Here is a 13,214-nt window from a genome sequence, read left to right as displayed (position 1 = left end):
TTTTAGAAGATCTCATTAAACGTGTTTTCCTCTTAACTAGTCAGCTTTCGGTCTCTTACAACTCTGTTTAAATCGACCAGTTCTCCACAGTCTCTCACAAAATACATAGTTGAAATACAGGCTTAAAAAAAAAAAAAAAAAAGTGTTTTCACCTATTACTTCTAGCACCAAAAAAAATAAAGCCCCTCCTGTTTCAGGTCACCTTCCTACCCAAATTTCAAAACCCAAACAAAAGCCACCACTGAAGAAGTGTCACGCAACAACACGCCACTTCCTCGCAGCCAAACAGGAGGTGCAAAAATCTCTCCATTCATGAGATTAAGCAAGAAGCAGAGAAATTTTACATGCCACTAGATGGCAGGAGGGGACCTTTTACACCACCGGTGAACATCTGCACCATTTTGACTCTAGGGTGTGTGTGACAGAACACCTAGGGGCCTCGCTTCAGCATAAAACGTTAAAAAGATGAAATCTAGTCAATGGGTAGCAGTGCCAAGTGGATTCAATTCCCATTTATACAGCTGGGACACGGTTTACAAGACTTACAGCTAATGAAGTCTGATAGGAAGCTGTGGTGGTTCTAGTGGGAGTTTCTTCTCCAGCTCGCTTCCAGGTCAAATTTAACCAGCAAAAAATACACGCGCTCCTTTTAGCACCAGCCCTTCTCTCTCCCGTTGCCACACCTCTCTGCTTTGAAACAAACCCTTGAAAACAAACTCACTGCCCTCCCCTATCAGCTGAGAAAGGAAATATATTCCCACCTTGGCCTCCTGATGTTTTTATCTTGTGCATTTCCCAAAAAGGTTTTTTTTTTTTTTCATGGATGTGGAGCAGGCTTATTTATTGTCTCCCCATCTCCAGCCATTTACTTACGTTTTTCAAAATCAATCACTTGCTTTTGGATCTTCCACGAAGAAAAATAGCTGACAATCCAATGCAACTGATAAGCCTGCTTCCTCTTGCATGCCTTGGTTAACCGTCTTGCCTCTTACACAGCCAGCTCTCCTAACAGCAGCTGCTGCTCTCACACAGCATGAACAATCGTCTTTAAACTCTTCACTGGGGTTGGAGCAACGTGCTGTTAGCCAAGATGCATTCAGAAAGTCACGTACAGTCGTCATACTTTAACTACGTTAATATGTTAAACTATGTTTAATATGTTAATGTTTAAATTTAAGTATGTTTAATATGTTAAATAAACCCTATCAGAGGTGTTAAGTGTGCAGACAGCACTGCTATAAAAACATGCCATGCTACCAGGTGGTTATCTTTGGAGAAATGCAGAGGTCAACTTGGCAAACATCGTTCTCAGTTGACTATCTTACTTCTACAACTGTGATGCCATAGGCCTTCAAAAGGACTCTTACCCAATGCAGCAGAGGTTCTGGCCCCAAAGTGTTTAAAGCAGTGCATCCTTTCCTGGCATTTCAGGATAGATTGGGTGTAAAGACACTCATGTGTCAGCATCTGAATTTCCTGTAATAATGTTTGTTTAAAATATATATATATATATATATACACACACACATCTTTGTGATGGTAAGCTACACATCTGCTACAACCTGTATCTTCCTTTTACTCTGCCTGCGCCGAACAAGCTTTATTACCCACAGCTTCATACAGACCTCACTCTGCTGACTTTGGAATTTGATTTGCATTCTGCTCCTCTTCTCTTTTGCAACTTCGCTTTTCCCCTGGACTAGCTGCAGTATTCTGAGGTGTGAAGGACAAACCAGGGGAGAATACAAATGTATGAAACATCACTAATACTTTCAACCTGTACATTTCTCCCCTCCCTAAATACAGCAGGGGGCAAAAAGCTCACCTCTGACTACTTCCTGAAGTTCTACTTTCCCAGCAAACGCTTACATCTCTTTCACTTCCACACAGAGTCAAATTTGTAAAAATAAAGCCTCTCCCCAGTCACTAATGCTCGCTCTTCTGTTGGCAGAAGTAAAACAAGATGCTAGCTCTGTGAGAGGGGAAACTTCAGCAGCGCACTCACTGAAGCTGGGTCAGAACTAGTTCAGTAGCAGAAGGATTTTCTTTTTTTGCATGAAGATACCCTGCGGGCTTTGCTGCTCCACTGCCTGTGCTGCAAAACCTGTAGCAGAACATCTTCACAGGAACTCAAGAGCAACCTCATGGAAATAATTCCTGCAGTCCAGAAGTGCTCCTTCAATTGCAACTCAGTCAAAAGCCTACAGTTCACATAAGCAACTATTTCAGGCTCCCTTGCTAAACCATACAAATAGTTCCACCTTTCCACTCCCCGAAGAAATCCTACCAGTCAGTACTTTTACTCAGCCAATACACCTGTGCTCAGAAACACAGTTTTATCCTCATAAGTTAGGTGGTTGGTTTTTTTTTGATGTTCTTTTTTGTTTTTGTTTAAGCTCATTTTCCCTTGGTTATTTGGGAAGAGTTAGCTCTTTCTGAGAGCAAGGAAAATAATCTGCCAGAGCCTGGATTCTAGCAGTTTTCCCTCTGGCTCACCATAGCCCATAGGCTCCAGGGCCTTTCAATCTGCAGCAAGTGCAGAGGATTCACTGAAAAAGCCTGGCAGCAAGGCTCTCACAAGCAGAATTGAGCAAGGAGATTTTCCCCTAGGAAGCTGCTGAAATACTTCCTTGTCTCTGCTCAAGCGGTGTTGTTTTTCCAGAAAGCTTACATGGAAGGAAAAAATATTTTCAGAGTGCTTACCTTCCTTGTTCTTCGGGTACCGCTTCCAATCAGACCTTGGTGATCTGGCATCCTGGTTCGTTAACCTATGCTCGAAGACTTCCACAGTGAATTCATCCACGCACTACTGAATCCTCACTGTGTTTATCTTAGGGTACACATCCTATGTTTTTGGGGACAGGATGCTTTACAATTCTCTCCCATTTAGCAATGAGAACTGCTGAACACCCTAACCTAGAGGAAAATTGCAACAAGGTACTTTAAAATAAAAAGTTAACAACAGTTTTCTCCTATGCTCTCCACACAGAACAAAGCTTGGAGCCCTCCAAAGCCCACAATCCACACCCCTTGTGGCTCCTTCCGCCTGTCCTGACATTCACCTGGTCTCTAAAGCCAGGCTACAACCTACACTCCCCTAGCACAGAACCCACATTAACCACAAATCTGAGACATAATGCAATAATCATTGGCCAAGTTAGTTTTCCTATCTTGCTGCCTGCAATTAAAGTTGGAGCCCTATAGAGTAAGCCAATGTTATTTTCATTACTATAGATTTAGGGCACTAGCTTGAAGAAATCCAGGTTCATTTTCACTGAGCATGTTGTTTCTTTTTCACAGATGTGTACCCAGACTCACCCACCTTCATTCATTTGTTCAAACATCAGGTTTAAATAAAATCACAAGAGCTGTGATTTTTCAGGCCAATCAGACCACATTTCAGGCTTTGAAGCTATGAATACTAGAAACAATATTTTTCCCAAATGAAAAAAATATATATATATCAGTCTCTGCACATAATCTTACCACTGCTGAATACCGGAAGCTTGTCACAGATAAAAGTTGGAGATGACAACACCACAAACTGCTATCGGTCATCTAAGATGGTGCAATGGACATAGTGCACATTGCGCTACAGTAAATGAACTCCAACAAATATTAGGAATTAGAAGTTGACCATTATTATGGTACAGCATTGCAGTGCGGATGACTTTTTGTATGTAACTGTATACATGTGTTTTTTATATACTATTGTTGTGCAGTAGAGTAATATATTTACCTGTTAAACCACTGGGGCAAAAGTAGGTTTAAACCATCACAGGATACCATTACCATTGGGTCTAGGCCAGCTGCCTGTAGGAGATGAGCTGACAACAGCTCAACCTGGTGTACAGATGATTTTTTGACCAAAATAAGCCTAGCTTACCACTGCTGTGTTTGACGTGTGTTTTGTAATGATTAACGTTTGCCACATTCAGTCAGCTAAGGAAGACAGATTAAAATGAAGTTTTATCATTGCTGGTTTATTGTATCCTGTATAGCAAACCCAGGTCCTCTGAGGTACTTCAGGGAGCATTTACACTAATGTTCTTTTCTAGAAATGTAATTTAGAAAGACTGAAGTTGTTTTACACAGCCTGCTTTTATCTATTATTTTTTTCCCCACAACTGACACTTTCACTTGGGTGACCGCATTTTACACAAAAGACAAAATGTTGGCTTAAAAAAGTATGCACTTCTCACTAACCTTTAACTCTGCAGAAAGAGTCTGAAGACCAGATAAGATGGACAACAGCTAGTGTGAACAAAATTATTTCTAGATTCAGAATTACAGCACAGAATCTAGCCTTAACTACATTAGTGTCCACACTAAGTTTTAATGTCTGAATATTTGACAAAACTGACATAATGAACACTGCAAGGAAATCAGACAAGATGAAATGAAGACAGACAAAAGTTATTTTTTAATATAAAAATGGTCTTTATTTCTTCAATACAAGGTAAACTACTATTGCAGTTTAAGACCAACACAAAAGTTGGACAGCAAATTGCTTAACAGTCTCCTAAAGGCTGAAAAAAAGAAACCCATGAAAGCTAGAAGTTATGCAGTATTTCAAGTATAACATCTAAAAACGATGAAATGATCCCTAAACTTGTAGATTAACTAAGTACCCCTGCTGAAGATGTATTAAAATCCGTATTTGCTAGGATACCATCTTACCTTGTTGAGAAATACAGGTCTCCAGAAACGCAAGTGTTCAACAGACTCTTTGGCCTGCTGGTATCAGGAAACTGTTTACTATACACATATAAAATCCTTTGGAGTTGGGCATTCTGACAGACATCCATTTCCTTACATTTTGCATTGCAACTCTGCATTCCAACTCTTATACGCTCCCATGCCGTATTTCAAAGCCATTTCTTGAATAGTTTTTTCATACATCCTTGTGCAAAATGGGAATCAGGAAATGGAATGATACAGGAAGACAATACAGCCTTATGGTTAGAAAGTCAGCAGTGCTGGTAATCTTCATAAAAATGTTAAGGTTTACCAAATAGGAATGTATTTCACCTGTAAAACACCTGGCTTTTTTTTATATATATATAAAAAGGACAGCTGCACTAATAAGGAAACTGAATTTGCAATCGCTTGTATTTATAAAAGCATACACATTCCTCATTTTCTTACATTTGAAGATCAAGGGAATGTTTCTTTCATAATGTAATAATAATATGCACAGTTTAAAATATTTTCTATTACAAAATACAGTACACAAGAGGGTGAGGCCAAAGTCTATTACTTGAATATATTCCAAAGTGTTAGCATTGAATCATGTAAAATGACATTACATGGTATGAATAGAAGGAAAATTTTACAACTGAAATGCTTAATTTCATTTGGGATTAAAGGTATACTGTTTTCTATTTTCAAGATACTTAAATAAAACTTGTGTATTTCCAAAGAAACTTTCAAAAATTTAAGCTCAGACAGATCATGCCAGAACCTAAACCCACTGCAATAACTGGGGCTAAAGACAGGATTCAAGAGCTAACAAGTGCGTAATATACAAATAGAATGAGATGCTTTATCATACTTTGTCCAACATGGGAAAAAAAACAACTTGAGAACATCAAATTGAGGAACTTCCACGTTTCTTAGTAATTCATCCTCTAAAACTGAAATGATTTGAAAAGTACATAGCATGTCAGATCTTAATTTCAGGAGCTGGTTGTGGGGGCGGCGTGCTGGGGACACAACACAAAACCACCCCAATGCCCTCACCCACCCCAAACCTGTCTGCAACATTACTGCAAGGCAGTGTAATAAACAGTTGCAAGAGACATTTCTGCATAAACACCATGGCTAATTAGCATGCTGCAACCCCTGCTGGAACCATTATGTTTAAGACCTATGCAATCAATTACCAAAACAATTTAAATCCCAAACAAATCCATGTTGCTTACTTCCTAAGACAGAATACTTGTTTTGGAAAGAATTCCTTCTTTAAGAATATGCACATGGATCTGCACTTTGCTCCTCTAGAATCTTGAAGGGTTTATATTTGAATGCAAAGAAATTTATTTAGTGTCTTGGGATCTCTGAAGAGTAGCAGTCAAACATGCATGTTTTACATTTGAGTCTACAGACAAAACTACCTTAATGAGCTTTATGCTAGTAAATTTAAGGCTGTATCTCAGTTTACACATGAACCAACAATAAGACTACGTATAAAATTCTATAAATAAAAAAAGGACTTAGAGGTCTGTTTAACCTGTACAGAGAGAGCAAATGGGTAAGACAAGGAAATCAGGAACTAAGTATTTCTATAAAGAATGTCATGTATTTTTTTTACTAGAAACACAGATGACAAGTATATACAACATTTAAATCTGAAATTATCCACATACAACTAGGAAAACATTTACAAGGGTCTGGGTATGCAACTAAACAATCAGGTAAAAAAGTACAGTTAGAAAAACTAAGCCTCACCAGTTTCAAAGCAAAATCACTCTCTACTTAGAGGGAAAAAAACTCATCAAGCTAGCCTAAACTTAGTAAGGTATCTTGTTTGTTTTACACAGAAAAACAACAGCTATCCAAGCTTTTAAGCCACGCTGTAAATAAAAATGTGAAGTTCTGATACATGTTTTTCCATGATGCAATCAGAACTCAAGTTATTGGCACAGAAAGCAAAAAGTGAGTGAGAGACAAAGGCTGTAGTTTCCAAAATTTTGTTCTTCTTTCGAAGAACTATTTTTGACCTGTCAAAACATATAACCCAGTAGAAACTTTACTAAGAAAAAAAGCCTCACCCTATTTAAAAAACAACACAACAAAAAAACATCCCAAGCCTACCGCAAAAACAACTTGCTGCTAAAGAGCCACCACCCCTACCTGTTGGTTTTGTTGTTCAAGATAAAGGACATGGCCTTAGATTATTTTCAACATTACTTATAAAAACAGTATTTAAAAGAAATATCAAGTATTTCCTCAGAGACTGTTTTATCCTTTCATCAGCAAAAGGAGATGAAATACAACTGAGTGAATATCAAAGAACACAGCAGTAGCCATCGTGGCATCACCACCAGCCAGTAAATTACCGAACTGCCATTTCCTGAGCATGCACAGGAAATTGCCAGTAACATTTAATAAACCAAAACCTGGTACAAACTGTGTTACAGATCCAGTTATACATGATGTGCATTAGACATATTCCTTTTTGGTGTCTATCAGGGTCTTTGGATTTTTTTTTCTGTACATATTTATTGTTTCATTTAAAAAAAATCTAACAAATGGAACCCACAATAACGAGAATATTATCTAAATTGTGACACAGTATGTCTATCAGTTAAAACTAGGTATTCAGAGCACAGGCAGAAATAAGGGGCTTCATATGGGGACCTCATCTTTCAAGCCACAACAAACACTCAGTTTCACCTGTGTTGTTTTCTCCCTGCTATTTCCATTGCCAGCAATGGAAATCTGTATGCATGAGAAATTACACTCTGTAAAAGAGCAACAGTCTCCTTAAATCTATTTTAATGTGGAGTAAAGTATCAGTTCCTGCATAAAATGCTTTTCAATTTTTTTATTTTAAGATTTAATATAGCTATGCAGTGGAACATTACTTACCTGCTGCCTCTCCAGTATTAGCTACTCCTCATGTAACAGCTATAGGCAGGTTTTTCCTCCCTTAAACTTATTACACACAGCAGTAAACAATGGTTTTAAGTAAAAAATAAAATAAAAAAATTACAACAGTATTGTTTGTAACCAACACCTATTCACAAGAAGCAGGAAATGAGTCATGACTTGATACAACTTTCAGTTTACAAAATTTTAAAAGGCAGTTTTCATTTTTCAACAGGATTAAACAAACATTGCAAGTATCTTCTCAGTAGCAAATAGTTCAATAAACACCAGTGATCCCATGCATGAGGATTCGAGGTACACAATTTAAGGAAAAAAAAAAGGGGTAGTCTGAAGCTTGTGGCCAAATCCAACGCTATCAACCTGGCTGCAGAAAATCTGGCCGAGTAGCAAGTGACAAAAAATGTTAAGAGCGTTTCAGACTTAAGCAAAAGCTTCTGCAGTTGCAAAGGCTACTGGTCCCAACTCAGTAAAGCATAAAAATCACACAAAAAAAGAAACCTAAAGCATATGTTTACATTCCTTGAAATCTATGGAATGCAAGCATGTGCTCTGAATGCTCTGGAAAACCAAATGGATTTAAGTGCTTTCCTGAACAAGGTAACAAATTTTAGGTCTGCTGTAAAACCTTCAAGAAAAATCAGTAAAAAAAAGGAAAAGAAATCAAGAGCTGTCTAAGAGTTGCCTCTTAAAGCCATTTGAGGTCTTGAAATTTAACTGAAAACATTAAGTGCTGCCATTTGAATAAATGAAAATGCTAATAATAAATCCATTACATAATGACTTACAATAGACGAAGAGTGAGCCTTTGTGCAAGGCTGCCAGAAACTGAATTCTTACAAATTACATGAATTTTTCTGTTCACTTATACTTCATGCAATGAAATTTAGAAGAAAATCCTGTTTGTTTTAAAGTTGTTTTAAACATCCACTTGACTGGAAGTCAACTTCCACTGCAAGCTCCAGTGAATTGTTTTTAGGTAAATTTACAAAACCTCATTTGACAGACTTAATTATCGCCACTTTTTGCTAAGGTATTTCAATATTGCCCATCACTGAACAAGGACATACAAGTGTACCTTCTCTTTCATATGCATGTGTGAATAAACCCCAAAGTATTAAGAAAATATCAAACCCATAAAGTCTGAAAAATGGAAACATCTGGTTTCTTCTGTCACATTTCTAATATACAACTATGTACAGACTGCTACGGCCTTGGGGGTGGAGGGGAAGGGGGAAAACACACACAAGCACTATTACTATAAAACTGTAAACAACTGCAGAATTTTTTTTTTAAACTTTTATTTTTTAAAGCTAACCTTTCCACCCCTCAATATGAACAGTTTAAGTTCATATAACCAGTTTAAGTTAATATAAACTGTAGTGTCAGCCAGAATCGAAACTGTTTGAAAGCGAGCATTTTCAGCGTGCTAAAATCAGAGACCTGGGACCACCTCTCCTCCTATCAGACCATGAGGAACTGCAGTTTTTACAGTTTTATATGTCAATTAGCAAATTCACAAGCCACCTAGGCAAACACTGCTAGAAAGCAAAATAGCATTAAAGGTTTTTGTAACCATCTGTCTTCGTATCAAAATTGAGTGTGTGAGAGCAACATTAGTATGTTCAACTCACTGAATGCAAGATTAGGTTGAGGCATATGCAAGAACTATTGCGATGTTTTTAAAGACAGCATCAATGTTTTCATTGTAACATTATCTTTAAATATTGCTGAACACAAGACTTTCCCTGAGGTGTAAACATCAAATAACTTGAACAGCTTTACACATCAGCCCCATTAAACAGTTTATTACAACACTACATCTACTGTAATCAAAGTGGTGCTGTGTACAGACATTATCATATGAACATTTTAACATGAACAAACTACTATAAAAACAAGCATTTACTTGACTTTTTCCAATTGCTTGCACATTATAATTGCCAAATGTATATAACCAGTAATAAAGTTGCAAAAGCTATAAGGTTTAAATCACACAGGTTTCCCTCAAATAAAACAGTTAAGCAACATAAAAAAAGTAAAAGAGCTACTGGTTACCATGTATGCAGATTTGCTTTATTCAGATCTATTCCTGTTCATTTTATCCATGAATCCTTACAGGCTCAGTTCAATCACATGAAGCAAACTGCTGGACAAGCATCTTTCCTTGAAGAACGTATCTTGTCTTGCACGCTGTTCCTCTTCCTTCAGCTGTAATGTGTCAAAATTTGTGATGTAGATTTTGCTAGTCCCCATAATACACAGAAAATTGTTGGCTTATCTATACATACACAAGTCGTGCATCTACTTCACCATAATGTAAACTAACACAAGATACCCGGAATCAGTAGCTACTTGTTTGTGCAAGAAATTGTTTTCTAATACAGCAGTTAAAATTGATGTTGTTGTACAACAAAATTGAAAGAACAAGAATTCCACAGTTAGAAGTACTGAATGGTAAAGGAATAAATAGCTACTGTTCCTGTGACTGATGGAAACATTTATATAGAATATTTCCTAAAGTACGCACTCTGCAAGAATAAACGAACAAGCATGTAAGGTAATTTGCCACAACTAGGTTTTACATTTTTACCTGCCCACTTAACAGAGGATTTAAACTGATTTGACATTTAAATAATGCACTGATTGTATAACGAAGTGGATGGCTCACAGCTCAGTAACATTTAAAAGTGCACAGAATCTGATACCAATACTTCAGATTTTTCAACCTAGTAGCAAGCAGGACAGGCTTCACATCTAAAAATACACTCTTGAAGTTTAACCACACAAACCCGCTCTTCAGATAATAATACAACACAGATCTGCAGGTTTCCTCACCTAGTTGCCCTAGGAAAAAAACCCAAACCCTAATCCCTACTCTCAACTATTTTGGCAAATAAGGAACCACACCATTCAAAGTTAATTATGGAAAGAGTTCACAAAATACTTGGGATGGTATAATTCCATACACTGGATTTCAGTTGAATTCCATTACAAAACAATTAGCTAGCTTCATTTCATCAATAATTCACAATTTCAACATTCGATAGTTTCAAAAGAATTTAAATCAAATTGTTTAAAACCCAACACATTAGATTGTTCATTTGAAAAACAGACATTTAGAGGAGCAATTTCATGAACATACATCAGTACACAGCTGTCAAACATCCTTCGGCTTTTATAATATTCGCAAAACAGTTGGGAAAACAAAGTATTTAATTTTTGTATAATCGACAAATTTTTTCCTCCCTTCCTCAAGACGACCATTAATGATAACTTTAAAAAACGCATATAACCAAGAGCTTAAGCTGTATACATTACAGTATGCAAGTAAATTAGTTCAAGGCTGAAGCAGCAAGTGGAATTTTTTATTTGCAGACTTTGTTCTCAAGTTATCCATGTATCAACAAGTAACTACTCTGGGTGAACTTTCTTCATCAGAGACCAAAGTTTCCACAGCTGTTAGGTACTTCTATTTTTTCAGTAGCTAAGTGACAAAGCGCTGCCTCCTCCCACAAGCAGACTTATGCAGAGCTGCGGGCTAAGGTAGCGCACGCAGCAGAGAATTTCAGGTTTTTAGTGGAGAAACTCAGTGTATGACAGCTGTGAGTCTGCATGTCAGAATTTGCTGCTCTCATAATACAATTGCTGTGGCAAGAATTATGGATCTTTATCACTTCTATGGCGACAGTTAACAGATCCAAAGCACCGTATATATAATTTAAAATACTAGCATAAGAAAGCTTCAGTTCCTGGGAATAATTTGCTAGATTTGTAAGGGCACTTCAGGAACTACAGGAACTTTAAGGAATGCATGATAAACTGTACTTAGGATTAGTACGTGTCAATATAGAGCTCTTAAGATGGTCTGCACCACAATAAACCTTCATTTTTATTTATTTATTTTTTTAAAAAACATGACCAACTAAAATCCACAGTGGGGTAAATTTTGTTTCCAAATATTCTGCCACTATACGTGGGCAAAATCAGAACCTTTGCAGTTCCAAAGGGAAGAAATTAATCTGTATGGATTATACCTTCATCAACGGCCCTTTTCAGTATTCTACAAGCAAGTAGAATATTGAAGTAAGAAACAACTTGAAAAAAACGAATCTGTAGTCAAGCCTTCTTTGCAATGCTGTTTGCCAACTGCCTCAAGTTCATATGAGCTATCTGTCCCAAGCACGTATTAGGTTTGTACAATTTAACATCATACAGCAATCAGTTTCTCAGCATTTCTACTAATAAAACCCAAATTGCAGACTTCTCTGTTAAATTAATGTTAAGTTGTGGTTTAAAAGCTATGTTTTTATGCCAGAACATTTCAGAAATGAAATCCCAGAACTTAAGGGATCAAACATTTTTATACTTATGCAAGATGCAACTTGAGCATTTTCACACCCCCAACCAGACTCTTACACCAAAACCCAATAGATATCATATAAATATAAAGCATCTTGCAGTAACAACTCTGATTTTTTCCTTTAATTCCAATCATCCAAATAAGCATATGAAAGCTTTAAACAGCTTTCAGAAGTGTGAAAATTCTACAGTAATTTAAAGCTGTATGTGCATACATCTGTCAAGTTTATAAGTGTAGTTATTTATCTGATATTTTCAGACTGAATTCCAATCTCACAAAATGTTCACATTTCAGTAAAATGCATGACATATTTATAATCATATCCTAACAGCTCCTAAGAATGAATATAATTGTCCTTTATTGTATTCTATACATAAAGCAAAAATACACAAAAGCAAAAACCCCACAAAAAAAACAGCTTGAAGGCCAAAATTTGTTTTAACTTTATCTAGATCCCAGACTGTCAGACACCTTCAAGTATTGTGATGTTTTAGCTATAATACAGTGAGCAGGAATGAATTTTAAGCATGACCCTGTATTTGTCATTCTGCACGTAAATTATGTATCAAGTCTCTGTCCACCATACATGTACAAATTACCTATTCTACCACCGCTAGCAACTTCTTCCACTTATTTCATTTTTCCCCTCTGTTATTAGTGTACTTACCTGTTACCTTCGCTTTGGCATTGATTTTAAGTTCTACACTAAGACTGAACAATTTCTTGTTTCTATAAATAATTTTATATGGATAGAAAGAGAACGATCCCAAGCTACAGTTTGTTTCTTTATGCGGCTTTTCCTACTGTCCCAGCCTATCTACTCACCAGAGATAACTGATGAACAGAGGGGTGTGTTCAAAAACCAGATCTTGACTTTACAAATTAAAATGCTATGAGGTTGACACGTATTTTTCACATTAATATATGAGGAAGACATAAAAGGTAGATCTGTCTGCCACAGGAAAATATAAAATGAAGATCTTTCCCTCTTGCTTTTTTGCATGAAGATATGTTAGTTCTCAAACCACAATGAGCAAAAGGAAAAAAAAAACGTTCATTCTTTGGAGAAAGCTGTATGAAACCAATGTTTTTACTTGCAAGTAAAAATTATTTGTTTCAAATATTATAATGTCTTATAGACAAGTTTCTTGAGGAACTTCCATACAGCTCAAATTTGTCAATACTACTGATTTCAGAAAAAGAAAAAAGCAGGCTGTGGGGAATAGAAAAACGTGTGTCT

At 36.7% G+C, this 13,214-nt stretch overlaps 1 protein-coding gene and 1 long non-coding RNA gene across 5 annotated transcripts in view; both read right to left on the bottom strand.

The window, feature by feature from the left end:
- Window positions 1-945: 945 nt before the first annotated feature.
- Window positions 946-2,829, bottom strand: LOC310892381. Its single transcript, XR_014578072.1, has 3 exons — window positions 2,704-2,829; window positions 1,368-1,476; window positions 946-1,078 (listed from the first exon to the last, which is right to left on the bottom strand). It is a non-coding gene; the product is annotated as an uncharacterized lncRNA (long non-coding RNA).
- Window positions 2,830-6,281: 3,452 nt separating this feature from the next.
- The window catches only part of CPSF6 (cleavage and polyadenylation specific factor 6), a 28,381-nt gene continuing 21,448 nt past the window's right edge, over window positions 6,282-13,214 (bottom strand). For all 4 annotated transcript variants that reach the window (XM_083820064.1, XM_083820065.1, XM_083820066.1 and 1 more), the window contains one exon: window positions 6,282-9,822. The gene's annotated coding sequence lies outside the window, so the exon portion shown is untranslated. The remainder of the gene's footprint in view (window positions 9,823-13,214) is intronic.

The sequence above is a fragment of the Anser anser genome (assembly GCF_964211835.1).
Source record: "Anser anser genome assembly, chromosome: 1".
Classification (NCBI taxonomy): domain Eukaryota; kingdom Metazoa; phylum Chordata; class Aves; order Anseriformes; family Anatidae; genus Anser; species Anser anser.
Note: the sequence above shows the minus strand (reverse complement) of the source record. Positions and strands in the feature narration are given on the sequence as shown.